The sequence below is a fragment of the Cetorhinus maximus genome, chromosome 1 (genome assembly GCF_964194155.1).
Source record: "Cetorhinus maximus chromosome 1, sCetMax3.hap1.1, whole genome shotgun sequence".
Classification (NCBI taxonomy): domain Eukaryota; kingdom Metazoa; phylum Chordata; class Chondrichthyes; order Lamniformes; family Cetorhinidae; genus Cetorhinus; species Cetorhinus maximus.
In genome coordinates, this window is record NC_135879.1 from 93,561,821 (window position 1) to 93,575,379 (window position 13,559).

Sequence of the window (13,559 nt, forward strand, 5' to 3'; positions counted from 1 at the left end):
TGATTTGTCCAGTCAATATGCAGATTAAAATCACCCATGACAATTGTAGTGCCCTTCTTACATTATTTCCAGATTTATACTTTGTCCTACAGTGAGGCAACTCTTCAGTGGCCCATGACTTCTTCCCCTTGCTATTTCTTATTTCCACCCAAACTGATTCCACATTGCATCTATATCGCTACTCACCACCACACTGATACCTTCCTTTATTAACAAAGCTACCCCACCTCCTTTTCCTTTTTGCCTATTTTTCCGGAACGTGGAATACCCTTGAACATTGAGTTCCCAGTCTTGGTCACCCTGCCACTACGTCTCAGTAATAGCTATCAAGTCATATTCTTTTATTTCTATTTGTGCCATCAACTCATCTATCTTGTTATAAATGCTACGTGCATTCAGATAAGCTTTGACTTTTTATGATCATTACTCATTCTGGTTGTGGAGGCCAGGTCATTGAGTGTATTTAAGGCTGAGATAGATAGGTTCTTGATTGGTAAGGGGATCAAAGATTACGGGGAGAAGGCGGGAGAATGGGGTTGAGAAACTTATCAGCCATGATTGAATGGCAGAGCAGACTCAATGGGCCGAATGGCCTAATTTCTGCTCCTATGTCTTATGGTTCTGATTTCTGCTGTACTCTTTTGCTTATATTTTCAGTCCCTTCCTATCACATTTTGGTTATCATTCGCCCCTTCACTACCCTGCACCTCTGCTCTCTCATTTCTTTTTGACTTTTTAAACTTTGCAATTGAACACCCGCCGCAACCCCCCCCCCCCACCCCCCCCCCCCCCCCCCACCCCGCCGACTAATTAGTTTAAAGTCCTATCTACAACCCTAGTTATACGATTTGTCAGGACACTGGTCCCAGCATGGTTCAAATGAAACCCATCCCACTAGAACAACTCTCGCTTTCCCCAGTACTGGTGCCAGTGCCCCATGAATTGGGACACATTCCTCCCACACCAATCTTTGAGCCACACATTTACCTTTTTAATCGTATTTACCCTACGCCAATTTGCATGTGGCTCAGGTAGTAATCCGGAGATTATTACCTTTGTGGTTCTGCTTCTTAATTTAGCCCCCAAACTGCTTTTAGTCCCTCAGCAGAACCTCTTTCCTAGTCCTACCTATGTCATTGGTACCTACATGGGCCATGACAACTGGATCTTTCCTCTCCCATTCCAAATTCCTCTCCAGACCAGAAGAGATGTCCTTAACCTTGGCACCAGGAAGGCAACACAGCCTTCGGGACTCTCTGTCGTTGCTGCAGAAAACAATATCTATTCCCCTAACTATGCTATCCCCTATTACTACATTTCTCTTTTCTCCCCACTTTAATGGGGCTCTGTACCATCATGCTGTGGTAATTCACTCATCCTCCCTGCAGTCTGTGCCCTCGTCCACATCGGGAGCAAGAACCCCGTACCTATTGGAGAAGGCCACTGGCTGAGGCTCCTCCAATACTAAATTTTGGGTCCCCATACCTGCCTGACTCACAATCACACCCTCCTGTCCCTCACCAAGTTTGATGTAATTAATCTAAGGGGTGTGACTGAAACACAGTGTCTAGGTAACTCTCCTCATCCCTGATGGGTTACAGTGTTCGCAGCTCAGACTCCAGCTCATCAACTCTGAGCCGAAGTTCCTCGAGCAGCTAACACTTGTTGCAGATGTGGTCACCATGAACCACACTGGCGTCCACCAGCTCCCACATACTACAGCTGCAACACATCGCCTGCCCAGCCATCTCTATTCTATTTAATTAATTAATTTAGATGTTAAATATTTTAAGAGTGCGTTTCTTAACTGTACTCTTCAGCTGTAATAACGTCCCATGATTTAAACCACTTGGCTAATCAAAAGAGGCACAGAAGAGACACCCGCCAATCACCTACCTGTTTTCCTTTGACTTCATACTTTGGCTCTGACAGGTAGAAACAGGTCTTCCTCTCGCACTCTCCTCTAGGTGCTGCTGACTGCCTGGTCCAGGGTCCACCTTTCACACTCCTCAAGGTGCTGCTTGCTGCCTGCCCCAGGGTCTTCCTCTCACACTCTCCTCTAGGTGCTGCTGACTGCCTGTCCCAAGGTCCTCCTCTCACACTCAGTTTGCATTGTATCTCTTCCTATGAAGTGCCTCTGTCTGAAGTAGGCCATGTCACACATTTTAGGTGCAACATTCCATTCTCTCTGAACTAGCTGTTTAAGTAATCCACTTAGGAATTTTCCAGCAAGTGGTTTTGTTACAGTCTTGGCCAGCTTTTGCTTGTCTGTCCTTTTTTAAAAAAACACGTGTCTTACTTAAAAGTTCACAATTTTCCTAAGTAACTTGGGGATAGGATCCGTGGTCATGACACATCCTCAGTTGATGAACGAAATGAGATTCATTCTCATTTCATTACAAGAGGAGAAAAAATATATAAGACAGCAAACACACTCACACACACATGTATTTTTCTAGCTTTGTTCAAAATTATCTTTTCAGTTCTAACCGGGTCTCTTTAAGTTCTGGACAGGGCAATCACATTTGATTCCCCGGCAATGTGGGTGATTTTTAGGTGGAGAAGCAAACTCCAGCAGAATAACCTGGCATTCTGTGTCTTAAATTTTTCCACAAAAGTTAATGGGTTGTGCTCAGCATAGACTGTGGTCTCTTTGTATCCATTTTGAACATATAACTCAAAGTATTTAAGAGCCAGTAACAAACCAAGGGTTTCCTTTTCTGCTGTGGAATGCTGTTTCTGATACTTGTTTAGTTTTTTGGAGAAGTACCCAAGTGGCCTCTCTATCCTGATTCATCTTCCTGGGGGAGGACACAGCTACCCTGGTGTCACTCGGATTGATGGGTACTTTAAATGCTTGGTTAAAGCTTGGAGCTTCAAGCACAGGCTTGCCTATTTAAATGGCCTTCAGCCTTTCAAAAGCTGTCTGGCATTTCTCAGTCCACACTACCTTTGCTTTTTTCTGTAGTAGGTCTGTCAGCGGGGAGGCTACTGTGCTAAAGCTTGGGACAAACTTGCAGTAAAACCCACACATCCCCAAGAACCTCAAGATTTCCTGTTTCGTTGTGGGAATGGGGAACTGTGGTATTGCTTATACCTTTGCAGCCCTGGTCATGATGCCATTGACCAGAACCTGAACTGGGCTAGCCATATAAATACTGTGGCTACCAGAGGAGGTCAGAGGCTGGGAATTCTGCAGAGAGTAACTCACCTCCTGACTCCCCAAAACCTGTCCACAATCTACAAGGCACAAGTCAGGAGTGTGATGGAATATTTTCCATTTGCCTGGATGAGTGCAGCTCCAACAACATTCAAGAAGGACAAAACCATCCAGGACAAACTTGATTGGCAGCCCATCCACAAACATTCACTCCCTCCACCACTGACACAGTAGCAGCAGTGTGTACCAACTACAAGATGCACTGCAGGAATTCACCAAGGCTCCTTCGACAGCAACTTCCAAACCCACAACTTCTACCACCTAGAAGAACAAGGGTATCAGGTGCATGGGAACACCACCACCTGCAAGTTCCCATCCAAGTCACAAACCATCCTGACCTGAAACTATATCGCCGTTGACTGACGCTGGATCAAAATCCTGGAACTCCCTTTCTAACAGCGCTGTGAGTGTTCGTACAACACATGGACTGCAGCAGCTCAAGAAGGTAGCTCACCACCACCTTCTCAAAGGCAATTAGGAGCAGGCAATAAAAGCTGGCCTTGCCAGTGATGCCCACATCTCATGGACAAATAAATAAAGAAATTAAAAAGCATTAGAACAAAAAACAACCCTCCAGCCCTCTCCCCAGACACCAGCTCACCCCCACACTCCCCATGTCCCATCCATGCAAACCCATGCCATCTCATGCCCTCTATCCCCAATGACCCCTCATACCCTCCTTGTCAACTTATGTCCTCCACCCACCCCCATGGCCAATCATATCCTTCATGCCAACCTAGCCCTCCCCCACTCCCATGGCCCTTTATAGCCCCTGTGCCAACTTAGTGCCAACTCATGCCAATCAATGCCCCCAACTCACCACCCTTTGTCCTTATACCTACCAAGCCAACTCACTCAATATCCATCATGGGCAGACTCAGGAGCCATGCTGAGATTAAATAAAATTAGGTTCCAAATATCAATTTGTGACTTTATTTCTTTAAAAAAACACCCTCGTTCACCATATTTACTTCCTTCAACTATGTAATCCTTTGTAAGAATAAACATTTCGTTCAAGCACTAAACCCTTAATAAATGTAAGCATTGCAATTCATGGTCCCACTTCAAAGAGTCTACGAGCACTTAGAGCTGTTAATCAAACTATGAAATGGAAAGTACTCCACTTTGATAATGGAAGGCTGTGAAATCAGTCCTGCAGCAAAATCCTATAATGGTAACCCTCAGGCTTATGTCAACAGACAGAGTGAAATAGGAAGCAATGATTTGTTTTAACACCCCACACGCAGTTTTCTCAAAGATTTAAAGGGCAGGAGTTTTAAATTCCACAGGCAGCTTGACAGTTTCTTTTGACAGTCGCTTTTGACACTTCTGATAGTTTCTCTTGACAGCTCTCTTGACAGTTCCAAAGGCTTAATGCAGCTTTTACACACATTCCTGTCCACTTTTAAAAATCCCAAAGGCTCCCTTACTTCTCCAAAAAGGCACCTTACTTCTCTCAAAGGGCACCTGACTCCCCCCAAAGGTGTCCTTGGGCCATATCCAAAGGGGTACCCTACCTCTCCAAATGGCTATTCCATGTCTGCAACGTTTGGACCTGCTCCTACCAGGTCTAATCTTCATACATTGCATTTCTAATTACTGGCTATCAAAAATTAGACATGGCTGAAGGTAACTTATGTTTTATATGGGCATGCACAAATCCCAACCCAGTCCCATTCCTGCCCCTGAGAAAATGGTAGGCGCCATGTTCGTGGGGCAGGACTTCTGGATTTCAGCCTCCTTCAACATTCTCTCAACAAAAGAGGCTCTCCACCATTGCAAAAATCCAGGCCATTGTGTCCTCTTCATAATTTGCTTTCTTATCTATCTTCATGTCATGAGCAAATTTAGTTACCGTACACTCAGTACCTTCATTAATATAGATTCTAAATCGTTCAGGCCCCAATACTGATCCCTGTGACACTCCACTAGTTATAGTTTGCCATCCTGAAAATGACACATTTACCCAGCCCTCTGCTTCCTGTTAGCTAATCAATCCTCTATCCATGCTAATATGTTACCACCAACATCACAAGGTCCTATTTTGTATAGTAACCTTTTATGTGGCACTTTATCAAATACCTTTTAGAAATCCAAATACACTACATTTACTGCTTGTTACTTCCTCAAAGTATTCTAATACATTTGTCAAACATGATTTCCCTTTCACAAAACCATGTTGACTCTGCCTGATTGTATTATAATTTTCTAAATGTTCTGTTATTACCTCGTTAATAATGGATTCAAGCATTTTCACTATAGTGGATGTTAGGCTAACTGGCCTATAGTTTCCTGGTTTATGTCCCCCTCTTTTCTTGAACAGAGGTGTTTCATTTGAGGTTCTCCAATCCACTGGAACCTTCCCAGAATATAGTGAATTTTGGAATATTACAACCAATGCATCCACCATCTCTGCAGCCACTTCTTTTAAGACCTAAGGGTGTAGACTATCAGGTCCAGGGGATTGTCAGCCTTTAGGTCCAATAGTTTTCCTAATATCTTTCCCCATTGATTGTGATTATTTTAAGTTCCTCCCTCCCTTTTCCCTCTTGATTTTCAACTATTCTTGGAATGCTTCTTGTGTCTTCTACAGTGAAAACTGTTCAACATTTCCACCATTACCTTGTTTACCATTAATCATCCAGTCTCACCCTCTATGGGACCAATGCCCACTTTAGCTAATTTTTTCCTTTTAATTGGTTTTTATAATTCTAGCTAACTTTCTCTCATAATCTAATTTCTTCCTCTTTTTATTAGTGATTTTTTTAGTGATTCTAAAATTTTTCTAATCTTCAGACCTACCACTTATCTTCGCAGTATTGTATGCATTTTCTTTAAATTTTATACTATCTGTTATGGGCAGGGGTGAGAGAGAACTGAAACCCCATTACCTTTCCTTACGGTCCATAATCAGTGTGTTTTTGAAAAGGAAGATCTGTCTGTTTATTAACCCCTGAGTATATGGTCAGCTTAATAACCAGCAGCAAGGTTTCCCTGTGTTTTGTGATGAAAATATAATATTTTTCACAATATTTTTCTGGTTTATTGTGAAATAGGTTTATGTAGGTAAGTATAGATGGTTCTGTCTGTGTGATTTAATTACATTTGGAGTCAAGTAGACCGTGAGCTTGAAATCATCAAAAGGGGCAATGTGTAGGAATGTGCTTGATATGCTAATGAATAAACATGGATGCTGGCTTAGCATGTACGGTGTGAAGGGAATTTGCATTTTTAGATAAATGAAAGGACTGTTGGATTTCAAAGGAATGTTAGTCTGTTTACAACTAGCCAGATAAGACTAAGAAGTGTGTTTATTTCCCCCAAAGGTTGCTGATGATATTGGCAACATAAAAATTTTTATATTATGAGGAAGATACAGTTTTAAAGACATATGTGACAATAGAATTTATATATTAAAAACAGAGAAACATACATAAAGGACAATGAAAGGCTATGTGGGGAAGGCCATGTAAGATCTAACAGGAGCGTGTGAAACAGAAGCCTCCAGCCATTTGTGCCCAAGTCTGCTGTGTAAAATAACTGAAGGTGGGGAAGCCGTTTGGAATTCCACTGTCAAGTGGGTACTGTGTTAACTTGCTGGGTTTGTTTTAAATCTAAAACCTATTTTGGGCTGTTGCCTTAAACGGTGTGTGCATCTGGGAGTCAGGGCAGTTAGGAATTTTAGGATTTGTGATAGTGGTAAGAATTGTAAGCATATGTATGTCCTTGAAATCTTTTATTTTGTTAATTGTTATTTAAATTTAATTATTTAAAAATCTCTCATTACTTCTGAATTTACTCTACACATTTCTTGTAATAAATACAAATTGCAAAACAATTGTGATAGCACAACCAAGTTCCCCTTGTGGATTTGGTCTGCCTGGCACACATCATCTGCCATGTCATAGCAGTTTAAATACAGAGTATTATTTATTCATGTGTTTAACCGGAAAATCTAACTCTACATCACTCATTCAGCCACCCACATACACATACGCATAGGCCTGAATTTTACCTTTGGCAGGCACGTGTGGTCAGCAGGCCCAGGAGCGGTCAAGAAACAGACCCCCGACCACGATTGACCCTGACTGTGATTTCACGCTGGCTGGCTAATTAACAGCATTGCCGGAGTGACGAGCGATGACGTTTCTGCAGGCGTGGGCAAGCTCTGCGAGAAAGCTCCCTGAAGGCAGACAGCCGCCTCAGGAACAGCAGACCTGGAAATGATCAAATAAAGGTTTAAAAAGCGGCAAAAAAAAAAATGTCCATGCATCACAATCAAACACCTGAAAATATAGCTGAGAAAAATGCTGTCCACAGTTATTTATTTTTAATTTATTTCATAATGGAGATTTCATCACACCCTTGGATGAAGTTTGATGAAAAATGTAAATCCTGCCTGGCCGATTCACCCATCTGCCAACTGGAAGGTTGGACGGGCCATGAAAAATCGGAGACAGTTGTGCCGTTAATGGGTTTAATTGCCCTCTTAATTGTTGGCAGGTGCGCTTCTGATTTTTGCATACGCCCGCCGAGCAAAATATCACATGAGTGTACGATGGCGTTGGGACGCTTGCCCAACATCTTCTTGCATGGCTTTACACCCACCCGCCCACCAGACGTTAAATTCTGCCCACACAGTTAAAGAGAATAGTGCACTTTTACAAGTTATGAACAAAAGAATAGTTTTAGTTCACATGATTGGCCTGTCTTAGAAAAAACACAGGCCTGGTGAAGAAGAGTAGTTACGTGAATTCTGAAGGGTAGCCAAGTGACTTCAATAACCAATGTTGTATTACCAGAGTCATTGCAGGATTCTCTCAAAGTGGTGGTCTTCCTGCAGATCTCAATACCAGGAGGTAGGTTTTCTATGTTGGTGGACTTGAAAAGGAACAGGTTTGGAGACCTTACAATGTTGCAGTCTAGAGGTCTTAAAGGCATAGATGTTGATGCCCTTTCTGCTGCTGCTGTGCAGTGTCTTTTGCAGACAGAACTTCAAGCTTTTTTAAAAGGCAGATCAACATGACTGCCTTAGCAGGTTCCCTTTCCAATTATGGTATTGGGCTTAGTTGATTAGCCACAACCTGGGTCTTTGTGTACAGACATTCACCCTGGGGTTTTAGGACAATCACCGTCTTCCTTTCTGGAAAATAAAACCCATTCAGGTCAGGATATTCCTTCTGGATTAACCTGGAAAGTGTGCTTTTGTCTATTCAAGACAATGTGATAGTCTGAATCGACAGATCAAGTCAGGTGACTTTCAGCGGTCATCTTTTGCAACATTTTAACGTCCCTTTTTAAAGTCAGTTCCAGAAAATTCCAGACTGATTACAGTTCATGTTTTAAAAGGTGTGGATAGGACATCCCTTACTGGGCATGACACTATCCTTAACTTACTTAGTTAGGCACAGATGGTGCACCCTTCTCATAGTGTCTTTCTTTCTCAGTGGAATATATCTTTTTTGAGAGTTATGAAGTATCCCCTTAAATATTTGTCACTGATTCTCCACTGTCCTACTTTTAACTTATTTTTCCATTCCACTTCAGCCTACTCTATCTTCATACACTGTAGCTACCTTTATTTAAGTTTAAGACACTAGGCTTAGACCCACATTTCTCATTCTCAAACTGCATGAGAAATTTTATCATATTTTGATCACTGTTGCCCAGAGGGTCCTTTACTATGAGGTCATTAGTTAATCCTGTCCCATTACACATTACCAGATCTGATTGGCTCCAGAATGTATTGTTCCAAGAAATTGTCTTGAATACGCTCTACAAACTCATTTCTGGGCTGTCTTTTCAATTTGATTCATCCAATCTTCGTGAAGATTAAAATCACCCACGATTCCTTTCTTGTAAGCCCCCATTATTTTTTCATGTATCCTCTGTCCTACAGTGCAGATGCTGTTGAGGGCCCTACAACCTACTGCCACAAATTACTTCTTTCCTTTGCAATTTCTTATCTCCATCCAAACTGATCCTACATCTTGCTCTCCTGAACAAAGGCCAACTTTCACTACTATACTAATCTCATCCCTTAATAGCAGAGCTACCCCAACACCTTTTCCTTTCTTCCTGCCCTTCTGAAATGTCAAATATTCTTAAATATTCAGGTCCGAGCCTTGGTCACCTTGCAACCATATCTCTTTAATGGCTATAAGATCATACTTATATTTTTATATTTGTGCTATCAATTCATCCATTTTGTTATGAATGCTATGTGTATTTAGATACAGCACCTTTAATTCTGTCTTACTACCATTCTCTCACACTCTGACTTTATCTGCTGGTACACTATTAAGTTTGTATGCTCTGTTCCTCCTGTCACACTCTGTTATCATTACCCGTATTGCTACTCTCCTCTATTGCCTTGTCCTTTTTCTTGAACTTATCAAATCTCCCCTCATGTGATCCCAACCCACCATTACTTAGTTTAAAGCCCCCTCTACCACCCTAGTTATGCGACTCACCAGGACACTGGTCCCAGTGCAGTTCAGGTGAAGACCATCCCAACGGTATAGCTTCCACTTTCCCCAGTACTAGTGCCAGTACTCCATCAATCAAAAACCATTTCTTCCATACCAATCATTGAGACACGCATTCAACTCTCTGATCTTATTTACCCTACGCCAAATCATTCATGGCTCAGGTAATAATCCAGAGATTATTACCTTTGTGGTTCTGCTTTTTAATTTAGTCCCTAGCTGTTCATAATCTCTAAGCAGAATCTCTTTCCTAGTTCTATCTATGTCATTGGTACCTGCATGGGCCATGATAACTGGATCGTTCCCCTCCCACTCCAATTTCCTCTCCAGCCCCCTGTAGAAGTCTTGAACCCTGACACCAGGCAAGCAACACAGCATTCGAGACTCACACTCCCAGCTGCAGAGAAGAGTGCCTATCCCCCCCAACTACAAAGTCCCCTACCACAACTACATTCCTTTTTATTCCCCCTATTTGAATGGTTCCCTGCAACTTGGGTGCCACGGTCTGTTCACTCATCCACCCTGCAGCCCCTGATCTTATCCACGATAGTTGCAACAACCTCAAACCTGCTGGGCAATTGCAATGGCTGAAGTTCCTCCACTTATACCTCCTCGATCCCCATACCCGCCTCACTCACAGTTACACACCTTTTGCTGATAATAGACCAAATCTGAATAATTTAGCTGAAGGCGTGAGACTACCTCCTGGAACAAAATGTCCAGGCAGCTTTCCCCATCTCTGATGTATTGCAGTGTCCAAAGCTCAGATTTAGAGCTCATCAACTCTAAGCTGAGTTCCTTGAGCTGCAAACACTTAGTGCAGAAATGATTACCATGGATCACACTGGTATGCACCATTAACCACATACTACAGCCGCAACACATCACCTGCCCTACCATTCTTATGTTTTATCTAACTAATTAGGTTTCAATTTTTTTAAAAATTCCACAGCTCCTAATTTGAACGGATATCATATTTTGAGAGAAAGGAGCAAAAATACTGACCAACAAATCACTTACCTGCTTTCTTGTTATGTCACACTTTGATTTTCTTTAAAACGTAGGCGGTCCGCTCTGAGATTACAGACTCACCACTGGCTCTTTAAACTCTCATCACTGTCTCACGCCTCCCTCTCAGGCCTGCTCTTTACACTTCTACTGCTGCCTCACTGCTCCCTCTCAGTCCCCTTTAATCTCTTACTACTGTCTCACTGCTCCCTCTCAGGCCCCTTCAAACTCTCGCCGCTGTTTCACTGCTCCCTCTCAGGCCTGCTCTTTACACTTCTACTGCTGTCTTACTACTCCCTCTCAGTCCTCTTTAAACTCATTGCTGCCTCACTGCTCTGTCTCACGCTCACTCTTTAAACTCTCACTGCTTCTGCTCCCTCTTTGGTTTGCTCATCATTCCCTCCCCACTGTCTCCCAATCTCTTGATCTCTTGATATATCCCAATAACATATCTGTCATTATTTTGTTTCAAACACTTGCCTATACCTTGGTCCTCACCAATTTCGTTATTGCAGATGCTCGTTAAGTCAGCCTGCCTAGCCTACCCTGCCCTATCTTATCCTCAGGAATTTCCATCCTCATCATCTTGCCATTTCAAAAAAGGCCAGAATGCCATCCTCTTTTATCATGTGTTCTTCCTCTCTTGATTCTGTTCCTATTTTGCCTGTCCTATCAGTATCCAGTTGCTATCCCCTTCACATATCTGGGAACTGGTATGGCTGAATTCCACGTCGGTACCTTTACCCACTTAGGCATCAACTGCTAAGACATAAGTAACTTCATGAGCAGCTGCATTGATTTATAACGGTAAATTATCAAGGTAGCAGTAAAATGTTCCAATGGATCTTTCTGTTCATAATGAGGATATTGAAATAAGGCTTTTTTTATTGCAGTCAAGTACTGTGTTGATGATTTTATAGATTTCTCCAATATCTTTCCTTATCAGTATGCTGTAGGAATGTTCCTTCAACTCATTAATTGTTTTATACATATTTATATTGAATGTATCTAACATGTAATGTCACTTAACAGAGCTTTTTTAATCTGGTTACATTATTTCTCATCATTGGCTTGATATGGTAATTATGCAAACTATATAGGCCAATAGTAAATGTTTGGCAACCACCCCAGGATGGCTGGATTCCTTCCAGCTCCAGAAGTTCTAATTTCTGCTTTTTCCTTTGATTCCTGTTTTTAACACAATTATCTTTTATGTGGCATATTTTAACTCCTACTGTGTGACTCCTTACTATAACCATTAATTGCAAGTAGGAAACTTGGTAAAGATCTTTACAAAAATTTACATACATTGGACTAAAATGTGTTTGTGCAGCACCACTTCAAAGTGATCTATTCCCCAGGAGCAGACGGAGCTGTTGGCTATTACCTGTATAGCCCACATGGCATTCCACATTCATATCAAAAAAGAAACCCATGCAGGTGATGGACTGCAGTGTTGTATGTCCCCAGAGAAATAGACGTAATCTATGCAGCGCTGCTTTGAAGCAGCACCACACAGCCAAGTTTTTAGCTGATAGGTTACTGTTACATTGTTATATTATTCCAAAATAAATAAGGAACTAATTGTTATGAGAATTGTAACATAACGGTTAAGGACTGTTAACATTCAAAAAAGAAATCTAAATAAACAGTAAGAAACCAACAGAACCACACCACAAGATTTCACATTTTGAAACAAAAATAAACCTTACTGTGTATCAAAAGGAATTAAACAAGTAAGCTTGATTAACCTAACACTATAGCTTATAAAGACTTACGCTATAAACTCAGATCTACTTTCTATTTCCCCCCAGGAGCTCCCTTATCTTATGAAATCTTTAAGGTTCATTCACTTTTCCTGGGACCAAGTCAAAAGGTATATCACCACTCTCTGGAGTTTTCTCTTGAATGATTTCTCTTCAGCACCCCAGCTGTTCACCAAGGTACAAGATTTAATAGGAGTCCTTCCATTAGCTTTTAGCTAAGCCAATTTCTTTACCGACCTCACGATTCTGGAATCAGCAGCTCCAGCGCAGCCCCCCTCGACCTCTCTGCAGCTTGGCTTAAAAACATCAGAAAACACCACCGGTTTTCAATACCCCACTGCTGTGGTTTCAAATCGTAAACATGCTAATTACTTCCAGAACTCCAACTGAAAGAAGGTTAACTGCCTTCTATTGAGGATCACTGTAGATTTCTTCCTTTAGTTTCCAGCTAAACAAATCTCCCAGGACAAACTCACAATTTCTTAAGCTGTAGACACTGCCAGAACACATGAAGCCATAGACAGATGAAGACGGTGACTGCCCAAAATCGCTAGCCAGTTAAGTCAAAGAAAGGCAGCAGGGTTGATGCAGAGAAACAGCAACAAATAAATGCATACCAGACAGGAAAGATGTACTAGAGCTGTGGATGACCACATGAGCTCACCAAAAGAAGGAAATGTCTCGCATATGGTTCAAACTGCAGAACTCGAGGAAAGATCCATCACTGGGAAAAGATGTGCAGAGCAAAGAAAAAAGATGGTAAATGAGTTGTCAGAGACAGAGCAACAGTGTGAATGAGAAGTAAAAGGAACCAAGATATCCACACACTGGAAGATGATGATGAGTTTGAGGGCACAATAGGCATAGGAATCATACGACTAAATGTGTTGATGGAATAGTTCTGAGGGAAAATAAATTCACACAATAATTCAGATCAGGAAGAGGGCTGTTGTCTCGTGGTCTGGGCAAAGCAGCTTATTGTATATTTTTAATTAACACTTTTTGGTTTGACCTATCCGGCTTGTAGTTTGTTGAGATTGCATAGGTGATTCAGTAGTACAATTCTCACCTGCCATG